The sequence below is a fragment of the Onychomys torridus genome, chromosome X (genome assembly GCF_903995425.1).
Source record: "Onychomys torridus chromosome X, mOncTor1.1, whole genome shotgun sequence".
NCBI classification, from domain to species: domain Eukaryota; kingdom Metazoa; phylum Chordata; class Mammalia; order Rodentia; family Cricetidae; genus Onychomys; species Onychomys torridus.
Window position 1 is genome coordinate 65,885,413 of NC_050466.1, and position 15,663 is coordinate 65,901,075.

Genomic DNA, 15,663 nt, shown 5'->3' on the forward strand with positions numbered 1-15,663 from the left:
AAGTAAACAAATCCATATGCTGGGATCCTGGAAGATCAGGGTCTCTTCCATTACTTCTCCTCCTCCAACAACCCACCCCTACTTCACACCACCCAACCAATCACTGTCTAATCCTTAATCAATTGGCCTTCTTTTCTGCCCTTTACTGGGAACTAAGAATTGCTTCTGTTCTAATGAGATTTTCTTCCTCAAATTCCAGGGAGAAAACATTATTGTTCATATTTTCATGCAGAGCAACTAGTCAGGTGTGACTGATTGACTCTTCCAGCCTTCAAGCTAGAACTGCATAAATTGACACTCTCAAAAAGAAAATTAGCATGTAGCATCTGGGCCTCTTTTTCACTCAGAAACACATTGATTAACAATTAGTCTTCTGGCCATAAACAAATAACTTGGAGCACTGTAGCCTACAAAGACAGAACCTGCCACTCTCTCCTAGGGGACATGCTGCTGTCTGTCCCTTGGCATCCAGTCAGCCACAAGAGCTGATCATTATTCATGATGTATCCTTTGAATTGCTGCAAACATTAGCAATCAGGTTCTGTCTTATTATAGCCACAGGAAAAAGTCTCTCTTTAGACTACATGGGTAACCTGCAGGCTGTCTTGAAATGTAGTTTGTGGACCACAAAAACCTAACAAAAGAAAGATTTATATAATGAAAATAAATAGCAGAAAGCAGAGCAGCCTTTGAAAAATGCATGGGCTATGCATAGATCACATTTTCATAAGACTTGAAGACATTTCTATACAGGAGACTTCTCAAAATAAATTTCTTTGAACAGATTATAAAACCAAACTGTATCCTTAGTTTTTTCCCACTGTATATATGTTCATTAAATAAAAACAAAATGAGTACTCCTATATGAAAGGCATATTAGGTGCTGGAGACACAATATTGAAATAGTATGCTATTCCCAACCTCAGGAAGATCAGTCCAGGGAGAGATAGTCAATTAAACAAGAAAAGCTTTATAACAGAACCTTTGTAACAGAGGCTCTGATGAAATCAAGGACTGAAGCTTTGGCAGAGCAGAGACAGAGCTAAAATGCACAGCTAACATCTATACTGCTGAGCAGGCTGGGTAGAGACTGGGTGTAATGAGTAGTTGTCAGAACAGAGAGGTTGGAAGAGAGGGCTAGGACAAGGAAACAGCAGATGTAAAGGCTTGATAAAGGAAGGCCCCACATTCCACCACTGGAACTACAAGACCACCTGACCAGGAGGCTAGAATAAGGAGAAGGCAATGAAGAGAAAGACATTGCATGAGATGAAAAATGGAGATTGAAGCATATGCCTGTAATCCCAGCGCTCGTGAGGCTGAGGCAGGAGTGGACTACATAGTGAGTTCAAGACCAGCCTAGACTGCATAGGAAGACTCTCTCAAAAAGAAAATAAAAGGAGAGAGATAAAAACAAAAAAGGGGGAGTGGCAGATAGTGCGGGATTTGGGCCTTGCCTATAAGATCAAGGAAAAGAAAAGTTGATTGGATTTTTGTTATTTGGTTCTTTTATCTTAAATTAACCCATAAGTTGCCACATGACTCGTGGCTTACCGATATCTTAACATCTTTTCATGGTGGCGGCTGGCAGTCTCTGTCTCTCTCTCTCTCTCTCTCTCTCTCTCTCTCTCTCTCTCTCTCTCAGCCTTCCTGTTCTCAGAATTCTCTTCTCTGCTTGTCCCCCCTATACTTCCTGCCTGGCTACTAGCCAATCAGCATTTTATTTATACAGAGTGGTATCCACAGCAATATGGTGTATTTTATGTGTCTGTGCTAATGCCTGTATAAAGAGACTGAGTTGTCAGTCACTTAAAAATGTAATGCATACTCTGAGCAAGGGTTCACACACCTGTTGTGGATTATTAGTTAAAGATGTGTTGCATGAGTATGGGGAAGAGGTTCCCAAAGGCCAGCTAAGCACCTGGGACAGGTCCTGATCTCTCTGCTAGGAGCTTTACAAACAGACAAAGTTACACAACTGTCACACACATGCACAGGGCCTGGATCAGTCTCATGCAGGTTCCCTAACTGGGGAATGTTTGTTTAATTATACAAAGATATGTTGCATTTTTTTATGTTGCATTTGTTTAACACTGTGAAGCTGTGTTACTGTGCTTGTCTAAAACACTGGATGGTCTAATAAAGAGGTGAACATTGCTGGAGATTTAGCTCAGTGGTAGAGCGCTTGCCTAGCAAGGGCAAGGCCCTGGGTTCAATACTCAGCTCCGGGGGGGGGGGGAGGGAGCTGAACATCCAATAGTGAGGCAGGAGAGAGAAATAGGTGAGGCTGCCAAGCAGAGAGAATATATAGAAGGAGAGAAGAATGAAAAAGGGGAGAGAGAAAAGGGGAAGGAGAAGAGGACTCCAGGGGCCAGCCACCCAGCCACCCAGGTGGCAACAGAGTAAGAAATAAGAAAGACATATAGAATAGACAAAAGTAAAAGCCCAGAGACAAAAGGTAGACAGAATAAGTTAAGTTAAGAAAAGCTGGCTAGAGACAAGACAAGCTAAAGGCCAGGCGTTCATAACTAGGAATAAGTCTCTGTGTATTTATTTGGGAGCTGGGTGGCTGGGCCCCAGAGATCAAAGAGTAAAACAACAACAACACATACCTGCAATCACAGCACCCATGAGGCTGAGGCAGGACTAAAAATATGAAGCCACCCTGGGTTACATAATGGGATTTTATCTCAAAAAATATAATTCATACAATTATGTATAGTACATATTTGATAATTATAATAACTGTATTACTAGTTTATTTATTTATTATGCTACTCTTTTTTGAGGGGAGTTATGAGACAGGGTTTATCTGTGTAATAGAGTCCTGGCTGTCCTGGAACTCACTTGGTAGCCCAGGCTGGCCTCGAACTCACAGAGACCCTCCTACCTCTGCCTCCCAAGTGCTGGGATTAAAGGCATGTGCCACCATGTTGTACTATAAAATAGTATGCCAGGCCTATGAGATGGCTTAGTGGGTAAAGGTACTTGCCAGTTTGATCACTGGAACTCATAAGGTGGAAAGAGAGAACCAATTACAAGTTATCCTCTTACTTCCACATGCATACCTTGGCAGTACTCACACACACACACACACACACACACACACACACACACACAAATATACATAGATAAATAATGTTAAAAAACAAAACAGTATGCTATGTTAGTCTAGCACAGTGACTCTCAACCTTCCTAACTGTGAGCCTCTAATATAGTTCCTCACATTGTGGTAACTCCAAACATAAAATGATTTCACTGCTACTTCATAACTGTAATTTTGCTACTATTATGAATCATAATATAAATATCAGATATGCAGGATATCTGATATGTGACCCCTGTGAAAGGGTCATTAGACCCCCCACAAAGGGACTGCAATGCACAGGTTGAGAACCACTGCTCTAGCAGCTCAATCTACCAGCAGCCACATATATCTCATTTATCTGGTTTCTTGACTGTATCATTTTGCCTTGTGTTTGATTTAATCTTGTGTTGCTTTGTTCATTGCAGCTATAGAAGCAACAGGCTATGCCATATCATATAGCCTATAACATAAACAATGCTGTATGATGGTTCCACAATAACAAAATCACTTAAAGAGACCGTGAATCCACTTTCCATCACTCTGATAAAAATCATGAGATAAATTAAAAAGACGAAAGGTTTATACTGGCTCTAGTTTCATAGATTTCAGTCTATGAATATATGGCTCTATTGTTTCTGCTGCCTCCCCCCCATGAGACACATCATGGTGAGGAACATGTGCTAGCACAAAGCTGCTCACCTCATGGAAATCAAGAAGTAGTGACAAAAAGGAGCTATGAACAACATATATTCTTTAAAAGCAAAACATTTCTCCTGTGATCTACTTCCTAATGGGCTCCACCTCCTAAAGTCTACCACCTCCCAAGAGCCCACTAAGCTTTGAATCAATCAATGGATTAATCGACTGATGAAGATATAGCCTTAAAGGATCCAATCACCTCTTACCTTTGAATAGGAACCATGAGTTTGGGGGTACCTTTCAAGTGTAAACACTAACAGGTATTCCCCCCACCTTAGATTTTGTATTCATAGATAAGCAATAAATAACTACAGCTGCCTTATTATTCTCCCTATAATTGTTTGTTTGGAGGGTTAGTGGTAGAGATACTCAGGGCTTGTACATGCTCAGCAAGTATTCTACCATGGAGCTTCACTTCCAAGTAACCATGCATTTAACAGGATAATTTCCTCATTTTACCCAGTACTTGTGTCTTGTAGTAGGAGAGTTTTCATATGATGCAAACTGATATATGGCCAAATAAAGACATCCTATAGAAGCCTAGAGAGTATGTAAACATGAACAAAGAGTCTCAGCCTCCCATATTGTCTTATGTCAGAACCAGGCTGTTTTAGAAGATCTACACCCCTCCAAGAGATTCTAATGTATACTTGAAATGTGAATCTAACTAGTCTTATCAATAAAAAGCAGGAGTCACACAACATATGTTTCCACTTAGGAATTATTGCAAAAGAAGGTAAGAAGCTTGGATGATTATATTGCTTAAGTTTACATAATAAATTAATTTTTTCTTTAAATTTACAAAGATGAAAGGCTTTTGCTACACATGATTGCCTTCTGATGGTTTTTTTTTTTTTTTTTTTTGGCTATGCCAGGCTTATTTTTTTCTTTTTTTTAAAATTTAATATATTTGTGTTTTAATTTTACACATAAGCCATGGGTTCCCCTGTCCCTGGCCCCACCTTCCCCCAGCCCCTCCCCTCCATTCCCATCTCCTCCAGAGCCAAGACTCCCCTGGGGATTCATTTAAACCTGGTGGATTCAGTACAGGCAGGTCCTGTCACCTCCTTCCAGGCTGAGCAAAGTGTCCCTGTGTAAGCCCAAGGTTCCAAACAGCCAGCTCATGCACTAAGGACAGGTCCGGGTCCCACTGCCTGGGTGTCTTCCAAACAGATCAAGCTATTCAATTGTCTCACTTATCCAGAGGGCCTGATCCAGCTGGGGGCTCCACAGCCTTTGGCTAATAATTCATGTGCTTCCATTCATTTAGCTATTTGTCCCTGTGCTTTTCCAATCTTGGTCTCAACAATTCACACTCTTACAGTCCCTCCTCTTTCTCGACAATTGGACTCCTGGAATTCCACCTGGGGCCTGGCTGAGGATCCCTGCATCCACTTCCATGAGTTATTGGATGAGAGTTCCAGCATGACCATTAGGGAGTTTGGCCATCTGATCACCAGACTAGGTTAGATAAGGCTTTCTCTTGACCATTGCCAGCAGTCTACAGAGGATGTATCATTGTGGATTTCTGGAGAGATGGCTCAGAGGTTAAGAGAACTGACTGCTCTTCCAGAGGTCCTGAGTTCAATTCCCAGCAGCCACATGATGGCTCACAACCATGTGTAATGAGATCTGGCGCCCTCTTCTGTATACATAATAAATAAATAAATCTTAAAAAAAAATAGAGTGCTTGCCTAGCAAGCACAAGGCCCTGGGTTCAGTCCTCAGCTTAAAAAAAACAAACAAACAAAACAAACAAACAAACAAACCTATCCTGATGGCTATTTTTACAGCTAATTAGATACAGAAGATTTTGTTGGAATTATATAATATTACATACTGGACAATTCCATTTTCTCAAAGGGTAAGGAAAAAATAGATGATTAGATCATGTTTCCTGCATGACAACTTTCTTTGGCCAAATTTTTGCTGAGTTCTAAAACCCTTTTTTAAACTTTTTGCATCATTTGATTTGCTGAAATCAGGATCATTGCAGTTGACCTTTGGCAGGTTTTTAGCTGAATGGATAATAATTCAGCAGTTTTCAATTGTCTGAATGATAAGATAACTGAGTAAGTAGATGGAAAAACTGAAAGTGCCAAGTGCAGCTGCTTGCCAGATTGCAGTTCTTACTCAAATTCATTAAAATGGAATGAATGAAATGTTCTTTGTGAATATGCATAGAATATTATACAATATTTACACAGAAAATATGCTATGGTTTGAACAATTTTCCCCCTCCAAAACTCATGCCAGAATGTTATTGGTAATGTGGCAATTCAGAGAGGTAACTGGGCCATGAGAATTCTGCCATTTCAAAGAAGGAAATTTCAACCATTTTTGCTGTCTAGCTCTGATTTCTTCCATGTTAGAATGCAGGAAGACCCTTACCATGGGACTGGCGAGGTGAGTCACTAGGGGCACTGGCTGCTCTTGCAGAAGACCCAGGTTAGGTTCCCAGCACCCACATGGTACCTTACTATAGATACCATCTGACACTCAAGCTTCAGGAGAGCTGATGCCCTCTTCTGGCCTCTGTGGGCACCAGGTATGCAAGTGGTATACATACATACATAACATAAGTAAGAATGAATAAATCTTTAAAACAAAAAGAAAATGCTTACCAGATGCCAGCACCTTAACCATGGAGATCCAAGCCTGTATAACAGGATGAAAACAAAGTTATGTTCTTTATAAATTACTCACAAGGCCAAATGTTTTAAGCACAATAAACAGCAAGTATCCTCAGGTTAGTTTTTTGGGTTTTTTTTCCTACCTAAATCCCTCATAGTGGACAGCGTAGCTTTTCCTGATCAAACCTCAAAATACTCTAATTACCATGGTGTCCTCCCTTCATCTCTTCCTACTTTCAATCTTAATCCCAGGGGCTTTAGCTTTTCACTACATCCTTTTCTCTTTCTCACTAACTCTCAGATTCCCTCCTCTCTGTTTCTTCCTTTATTTTAATGAGTGAGCTTTAAAAAAATTTCATTACATTTTCTTTCTTTCAGGGATGGACACAAATAGGCCACGGCAGCATATATACATAGGCCTCCAGACCTTAGCACAACTGACACCACGTTGGACAAACCATTCTGACCTAGCACATAAGCCCCAACACCTGTCATGATGGAAACAAAGACTGAATCCATCAAAGACCTAGTCCATAGTTCCAGGATTCAGCCAAGTCCCTATATGTACTAACTTTGCATTTTGGCTTCTGTAGTTTTGATTTTTGCTAAGTGTTCTTGCTAACTGAAGTGAGTCAACAAGGATGTGGGTTTTGTATATAAAAGACAAAGCTTAGGGCTGCATGATTTGGGCAAGTTCCATGTGCAGCCACCAGCCAACAATACAGACTTTCTATTTGGCTTGAAGAGTGTCCATGTGTGTTCTCTGGTGGAATTACCTCACAACAATACATTCTATAACTGATTCTGTCCTACCTCCATGTGGGTCATGAGGCTCAATCTCCACATGGGTTCTCAGGCTTAAACTTGGGTCCTTGGGCTTGGAAGCAAGATCCTTTACCATTAAAGCCATCTGACCATCCTGGGTCTTTCTAAGTCCACTATGAATGAAATAGAACAGGAAACAGAAAATTAACTTTAAATATGTATTCATTCATTTTGTCTGTCTGGGTATATATCGTGAGTGTGTGTGTGTGTGTGTGTGTGTGTGTGTGTGTGTGTGTGTGTTTGAATACAGGTACATGTGTGCAATGGCACATGTGTAGAGCTCAAAGGATAACTCTTAGATGTTCTCTTCTACCACCTTGTGGGATCTGGGATCAAACTCAGGTTGTCATGCTTATCCTCAAAGTTGTCCTCTGACCCCCACATACATGTGGTGGCACCCACATGCCCACAATCACACACAGAAAATACACAAATAAATGTAATTTTAAAAATGTTAAAGCACTGTGATGAGAACAAGCACAGCATTAACCAGTAGCACTTTCCTTGTATCATTCCACAGAATTACATTTACAGTCTTTTTTATTTTTTAAGAGAGGGTTTCTTTGTGTAGCTTTGGAGCTTGTCATGAACTCACCCTGTATACTAGGCTGGCCTTGAACTCACAGAAATCCACCTGCCTCTGCCTCCCAAGTGCTGGGATTAAAAGTGTGCACCATCACTGCACAGCTACACTTACAGTCTTTACCAATCTTTTCTCACCTTAGGGCCCAAGAATATCTGGAGTTCTCCAGATATATGCTCTAAGACATATAGTATAACTTCTCCCTTTAACACAGGCCTATATAAGCTACTATGGTAGTTTGAATAAGGATGGCTTCATAGACTCATATATTTAAATGTTTATTCACTAGAGAGTGATTAGGAGGTGTGACCTTATTGGAGGTGTGTCACTAGGGGTAGACTTTGAGGTTTCAAAAACCCATGCCAGACCCAGTCTCTCTCTCTCTCTCTCTCTCTCTCTCTCTCTCTCTTCCTCCCTCCCTCCCTCCCTCCCTTTATCTCTCTCTCTCTTCCCCCTACAGATCAGGATATAGAACTCTCAGCTACTTCTCCAGCTCCATGTCTGCTTTGTGCCACCACACTCCCTGCCATGCTTACCATGGATTAACTCTCTGAAACTGTAAGCAGGCTTACTATTTAATGTTTTCTTTCTTTCTTTTCCTTTTTTTTTTTTTTTTTTTTTTTGGTTGTTTTCCTGAGACGGGATTTCTCTGGGTAGTTTTGGTGCTTGTCCTGGATCTTGCTCTGTAGACCAGGCTGGCCTCAAACTCACAGAGATCTGCCTGGCTCTGCCTCCTGAGTGCTGGGATTAAAGGCATGCACCACCACCGTCCAGCAAATGTTTTCTTTTATAAGAGTTGCCTTCATCATGGTGGTCCCCCAAACACAGGAGTTTAGACAAGCAGTTTTTCCATGGGTGCTAGAGATCCAAACTCAGGCCCTTATGCTTCCATGACAGGCACTTTTCCAACTACATCATCTCCACAGCTGGAGACAATATACTTTTTATGTAGAAATATTTTCAAATAAGAATTTTTAAATATGGAAGGTGTAGAGATAGCCCAGTGAGTAAAGTGCTCCTCTGTAATCCCAGAGCTTCTATGGAAATGTGGGAAGTAGAGACTTGAAATCTCCCGATGCTAGCAGACCCATTCCCAGAAGCTTGAAGGCTAGCTAGTCTGGCATACACAGGGATAAACAATATGAGACCATCTCAAACAAGATGTGGAGAAAAGACCAGTACCTTCACACATGTTCCAGGTCATGCATAAACCTGCACCTTTACACACTCACACACATACACAAAAGAATGTTAAGGTAGCAATGAACCATGCTTAAGGCCTAACATATATGACCTTTAGTATGACCTCATTCCTTTTCCAGATGTAAACCTGAAATTTTATGGGAATCTTAGTATATAAACATTTTCAAGGTTTATGTATTTATTATTATTTTTTGAGGTGGTCACAAAGGCCAGAAGGTGTTGGATTCCCTGGTGCTGGAATTACAGGTAGTTGTAACACACCACATATCAGTATTGGGAGCCAAACTCAGATCCTCTGAAAGAACAGCAAGTGTCCTTAACTACTGGGCCATCTCTCCATCCCCCAACTACAACCTTTTGGTTATAATCAGAACACATTAGACTGGGAACATGGTTCAGTGGGTAACAGCACTTACTTGTATGAGGACCAGTTTAAATCCCAAATACTCAGGTAAAAAGCTAAACATCATTACATTCACCTGTAATCCCAAGACTATGGGAACAGACAGGAGGATTTCTGGGGCCTAGCTGGTCACCAACCTAGCTCCAGGTTCTGTGAGATCCCCTAGCTCAAGGGAATAATGTAGACAGTGATAGAACAAGCCATCCAATGTCCTCCTTGGCTTTCAGGGTATGCAAAAGCACATGCAACTGTACACATATGCACACACAGACCATATGCAATATGCCAGAGAGACAGAGACAGACAGACAGACATGCACAGCTACCTAAAAAACAAACTTCCTATGCAACCCTTGTGACCTAGAATTCAGCCTTATCAATAGTAACCCTATACAATGCACATCAGGAGCTACCAAGATCATTTATAGGTCTATTATGAAGACACATAGTATGATTCTCCTGAAAATCCTAGACCTATACTTGACTGTGCCTTATCCTTTTCCTGTGTGCCTCTATTATGCCCTCCCCATATCATGCTTAAAATCTCTTCCCAACAAGCAATTTTGCTTCATTCTGCCTGTGGTGGTTTGAATGGGAATGGTCCCCATAGGCTCATATGTTTGAATACTCAGTTCCCAGTTAGTAGAACTGTTTGGGAAAGGTATGAGGTATGACCCTGTTGAAGTAGGTGTATCACTGGAGGCAATCTTTAAGATTTCAAAGGCCCATGCCATACAAAGAGAGTGTGGTTCTCTCTGCTCTGTGGTTGTGTCTCAAGATGTAATGTCTCAGCTACTGCTCCAGGGCCATGCCTGCCTTCCTGCCTGTTGCCATGCTCCCATGCTCCCCACCATGATGATCATGGACTCTAACCCTGGGAAAACATGAGCTCTCAAAGTTTCTTTTAAATGCTGCCGTGGCCATGGTTTCTTATCATAGCAATAAAAAAATAAGTAAGAAGTTTCTAGTCCTGAAATAATTTTCTGCAGTGAAGTCAAGAATCCTATGTTTGCCAGGCATGGTGCACAAGCCTTTAGTCCCAGCACTTGGGAGGCAGAGGCGAGTGGATCTCTGTGAATTCTAGGCCAGCCCTGCCTACAGAGCAAGTTCCAGGACAGTCAGGGATACACAGAGAAACCCTGTCTTGAAAAAGCAAAAACCAAAAAAAAAAAAAAAACCACCCCTCATGAGAGTAGAGATCTCTGAACTTAGGCTGCTATAGGTATCATCAAGGACTTGTGTCTCCTGTCTGTGGCCCCACTCTCTCTAACAGCTGCCAGGAGCCAAGAAAAAGAGAAATGGGAAGTTGTGGTTTAAGGGGTACACAATTTTTGTTTGGCAAGTCGAAAAAGTTATAGAAATACATAGTATTTCAAGTAGGCTAGAGCCACTGATTATATTTCCCAGACATCAACCAACAGGCTTCACTGCCACTCTTGATTGGTATATTAGTTATCCACTGTTGATAAAAAAAAAATTACTCCAGAAGTTAGTAGGTTGAAACACCATTATTATCTCACCAATTCTGTGGGTTGGGAACCACTGTCTCTCTTTCATCTGGCTCAAGGTTTCTTCTAAAGTGGGAATGAAAGTGTTTGATGGCAAAGCAGTCATCACAGGCACAACTGGGGAAGGATCTATTTCCATTCTCACTTAAATGGTGGTGGGCACGATGTAGTTTCTCACCACCTGTTGGTCCAAGGGCCTCGGCTTCTCACTGGTTGCTGGGTAGAAGCCACATAGTCGTTTTCACAGAGAAGCTGAGAAAACAGTAGAGAAGCAAGTGAGAAAATCCAGAGAAAGAGTAACAAGATGGAAGTCAATGTTTTTATATCCTAATTAAAGATGTGAACGCATATGATTTTTACCATGTCTTACTTGTTAAAAGTCTATCACTAGGTCCAGCTCACAAACAAGGTAATTAATGGATTATATAAGGCATGAATATCAATGAGGCAAAAATTATTGCATAGAAAGCAGTAACAGCTGGACTAACATCTGCCTCTATTCAGTAAATAAACATGAAGAATTTCTATGACTTGCTGAAGCTGTGAATTCTACATAAGTTCCTTTACAAAATTTATTATTAAAAGCATTTTTGAATTGTATTCTGCTGTGTACAGAAAGGCTACAATATTACTAAATGTGCTACTTTATAGGAACATCATAGATTAGGTGTGGAGAATCAACTACAAGTCATACTTGAGTTGGACAAATGATGAATCACTGATGAATTCAGCTCTGCTTGGGCTTGGTTGCTGGGAGATTGCTGAGATCTCACACAGCTATTAACATAACACAATTTGAAGACCCATACATGGGGTGAAAAAGTACATAAATAAGCAAGTCATGATATTGCTGTCAATAACATAGCAAACTCAATGAAATTGAAGAGTGACTTAAGAATCAGAAGCATGTATTTTTGTTTTGTTCATTCCCTTTGGTACTCTAATCAGAATGCAAATATACTTCCCTCATAACAGGATATTAGTAAGCCAATTCACTCAGCTTCAGTCAAGACAAGTTACATGATGTCCAAAGAATTTAGAAGTATCTTTGTCATATGCTTATCAAGATAGAGAGAATCATAACCACTACATATTAAAGTCACTATGAATGAAACAAAAGTATACACTTTAGATAAAAAGATATGTCAGTGTATTGAAACTACCTACAGAGAATATTACTGGAACCTGAGAAAAACCAATGTTTTCACAGTGCATATATTTCTGATATAATAGCTATTAAAGATGCTTTCGTTCTTCTCCAGAAGGTGCTCATACTGTGGCATATACAATAAAACAAATGAAGATGGAAGGAGCCAGATCACTGGCTTCTTGAAGGCCAAATATACTGTTCCACTGTCATAGCTGTAGAACACAGTGGAAGGACACATTTTATTCAACTGACTGTAAAGCTAAGTGCAAGCAAAAGAAAAAAAAAGAAAAGAAAGAAAGAAGAAGAAAAAAGTCTTCCTCCTAAAAAGGTTCAAAAAATATTTTCTTCACCTGGTAATCAAAGCTTTCATTTATGGGACTGCTTCCGAAGATGAATCTTTAGCTGGTCAGTTCCTACTCAATAGAAGGAACATTTAACAATTTTAATTTTATAGCAGCATGAACACTGATAAGTGTCTCATGATGGCAGGGTTGGGCAGTTTCTATCTGCTTCTCCTCCTTCCCCCTTAAGTGAAAATGAAAGCCTACTTGGCTTGTCCTCAACTTCTAGATACACACAAGTATCAGCTCCCTCAGTCCTTGACTAGTCTGCACAAATAAAGCCTGAGCAGAAGTAACACTGCCTGTCTATCGAGGGAGGCTATCACTGCCAGTGGTGGGGTCCCCAGTCACCCTTTCCTCCGTCTTGATGAATCCTACAACTCATCTGGAACTATGGTCTCCATTTGATTGCTGTTTCCATCTGTGCAAATTGGCATATCATGGAGATGTGTAGTGCACACAAATCATAAATATTTGCTGTTTAAACCCAGTGGTGGGGCTAGAGTAATGGCTTAGTGGTTAAGAGTGCACACTATTCTTTAGAGGACATGAGTTTGATTCTTAGCACATATGTTGGGTGGCTCGCAGCCTGTAACTGCAACTCCAGAGGATACAATACCTCTGGCCTCCAAGAGCATCTGCAAACACACATAATTAAAAATAATAAAAATAAATATTTAAACAGTAAATAAATCAACTGAATTTGAGTTTGTTTTGATGGTACACACTAATTAATCCTGGTTGGTAAAATGTTAGTATCAGATATGTAAAGAATAATAATCCCAGAAGCAAATGATCAGCTTAAATTGAGGAGAAATATTCATGCATGTAATAGCAAACTCTCAATTTTTTAATACTAATATTTTAATTGAAAAATAAAAATGATATATTCACACTATACGGCATGCTTTGAAAATATGAATACATTATTCAAAGGCTAATTGTATACCAATGCTTTAATTTAAAATTATACAATTTTTAAAAATTTATATTTCATGTATATTTTTATCTCAGAAGATAGTGACATTCTGTTTCTGGCAAGTATCAATTTTTAATATGCAGGCTGTATGTACTCAGCCAAAATACATATTTGATGTTCCTCTACAAATAATGAATAAAAGCTCAGTTATGTGTCCTTTATTTAAAACAGTTCCTTGACAGAAATCCAAAATGTTTTGCAAATGAAGTCACAAGCTTATTTTACTGAAAAATACCTTGATCTTTTTTAATCCCAGCTTTCTTGATTGCCATTCTGTGTCCTATCTGGCCTCTTCTGCTGCCACCAACTGGCTTCCACTCCTGCTAAATTCCAGCAACCAGCAGGATTCAATTCAGTACTTTGTTTTGACTGCTGGGCTCCTGGTAGGAAAATCAACTCAGATGAATAACTGCATTTTTAGGCTGGGAACTGAAAATCACAAATAACTAATTTCCTTCACATCTGGGGTTATCAGATAGCCACACAGTAGCTGGTACTTGTCCCAGCAAGTGGTCCAGACAAAGCTTCAGGCTAACAAAAGAGAAGCCATTTCCACTGTCAAATTAATAGTCTCCTCCCAGGAAGGAACAAGGTTAAAACCACAGAGCCATCATATAAAAGCAAACAAAGGTCAAATCAAATGTAACAGTGTACCAATAGACTTGGAAATTCAGAAGTACAAATTCTAACACATTTATACAAAAGAACGTTTGAAAATAGTATGTAAATAAAAGTTCAACCATGTTTATTTAGTTTTGTGAAATTTTGAGCAGTAAATATTGTTTAACTTTTTGTTTCAGCCAATGTCTTTTTTGTTAGAGGGATTAAAAGATTAAAAATCCAAAACTATTTAAAATTTACTATTATAAATTAAAGTTAAAAATTTAAAGTATAGCTGGGTGGTGGTGGTGCACACCTTTAATCCCAGCCCTCAGGAGGCAGAGGCAGGTGGATCTCTGAGTTCTAGGCCAATCTGGTCTACAAAGTGAGTTCCAGAACAGCCAGGGCTGTTACACAGAGAAATCCTGTCTTGAAAAACCAAAAAAGGTGGAAGGGGGAGTGAGAGAGAGGAAAGAAAAATAAACAAAACAAAATAAAAAATTAGTTTAAAGTATAAAATAAATTTAAATAAGCTTTCAAGTAATGGTTTTTATAAGTGGATAGCTATCATTTACACTTCAGAAATTCTCAGAGATTAACACAACACTAGGGAAATATGGAAAATCATGAATCCACAGGGTGCTTGAATGTCAACATTTATAACGTATATACACTAAAAGAAAATTCAAGTCATTTTTAAAAGCCCAAAAATAATGTATACAAATAGGTAAAACAAAACCAGTTTTGAAGCTGGAGAGACATTGCCCAGCGAGCCTTTTCTTTCTGACTCCAATCTAGCATGCTTGCTGGCTCACTCAACAGCTTTGACATAAAACACAATACCACATTATGCCACAAGGCCAGAATGTTTAGATTACTAGCTCCTTATGAGTGAAGCAAGTGAAAAAAGTCAGGGCATACAAGTAACAAAAGCGAGGAGAAATTGCTAGCAGGAATATACCTAAATAAGGCCTTTAAGTTCACCTGGTCTTGAGTAAGCAGGGATTAGTTTCCAACTAACTTCACTGTAGATAACACCTAGAACAATTGTCTAGCTTACATTACAGAAACTTGAAGGCCATTTTTGCTAAAAAAAAAAAAAAAAAAAAAAAAAAAAAGATAAGAAAACCCAAATAACAACAAAACACCTCACAAACAAAACTGTTTTTCTAGTGCTTATGGACATCTAATGCATGACCCAAATGGCTTGGCATCTGCCCTCATATTGAATCTATCACCTTGGTTGTCATAACTTTTCAGACATGGCTTCTCTGTAGCTCAGGTTAGCTTTCTAGACATGCCAATCCCTCTGCCTCGGTTTCCCATGTGCTTGATTACTAGACATGAGCCACCACACCTGGCTCTGCTCTCTTAACCCTTGAGCTCACTCTACTCAGTCAGTTTTCTATGTAGAGATGTTGACTTGAGTTCGAGACTAATGTGGAACATTCACTTTTTTTCTACCCAACCCTTACAATTTTGCAGCAGTCCAAGTACAATATCCCTCAGCCTTATAAAAGTGAAAAGCAAGTCATGATGCTTGGGCATTTATGCCATGTGATGACAGTAAGGAAAGAAACTCAACAGCTCCAGAGTCAAGTTCTAAAAGACCTTCAGAAAAGCAATGAAGCCAGCAATAGGATAAACTCAAT

At 39.7% G+C, this 15,663-nt stretch overlaps 1 long non-coding RNA gene across 3 annotated transcripts in view; it reads right to left on the bottom strand.

Moving 5' to 3' along the window:
- Positions 1 to 15,663, bottom strand: part of LOC118574189 — a 48,044-nt gene that overhangs the window by 29,463 nt on the left and 2,918 nt on the right. For 2 of the 3 annotated variants that reach the window (XR_004943697.1, XR_004943699.1), the window contains exons 2-4: positions 13,647 to 13,791; positions 10,954 to 11,193; positions 6,412 to 6,445 (exon numbers count right to left, since the gene is read on the bottom strand). This is a non-coding gene — a long non-coding RNA (uncharacterized LOC118574189). Of the gene's footprint in view, positions 1 to 6,411; positions 6,446 to 7,233; positions 7,359 to 10,953; positions 11,194 to 13,646; positions 13,792 to 15,663 lie in introns of all 3 variants that reach the window. The other variant, XR_004943698.1, reaches the window with a different exon arrangement.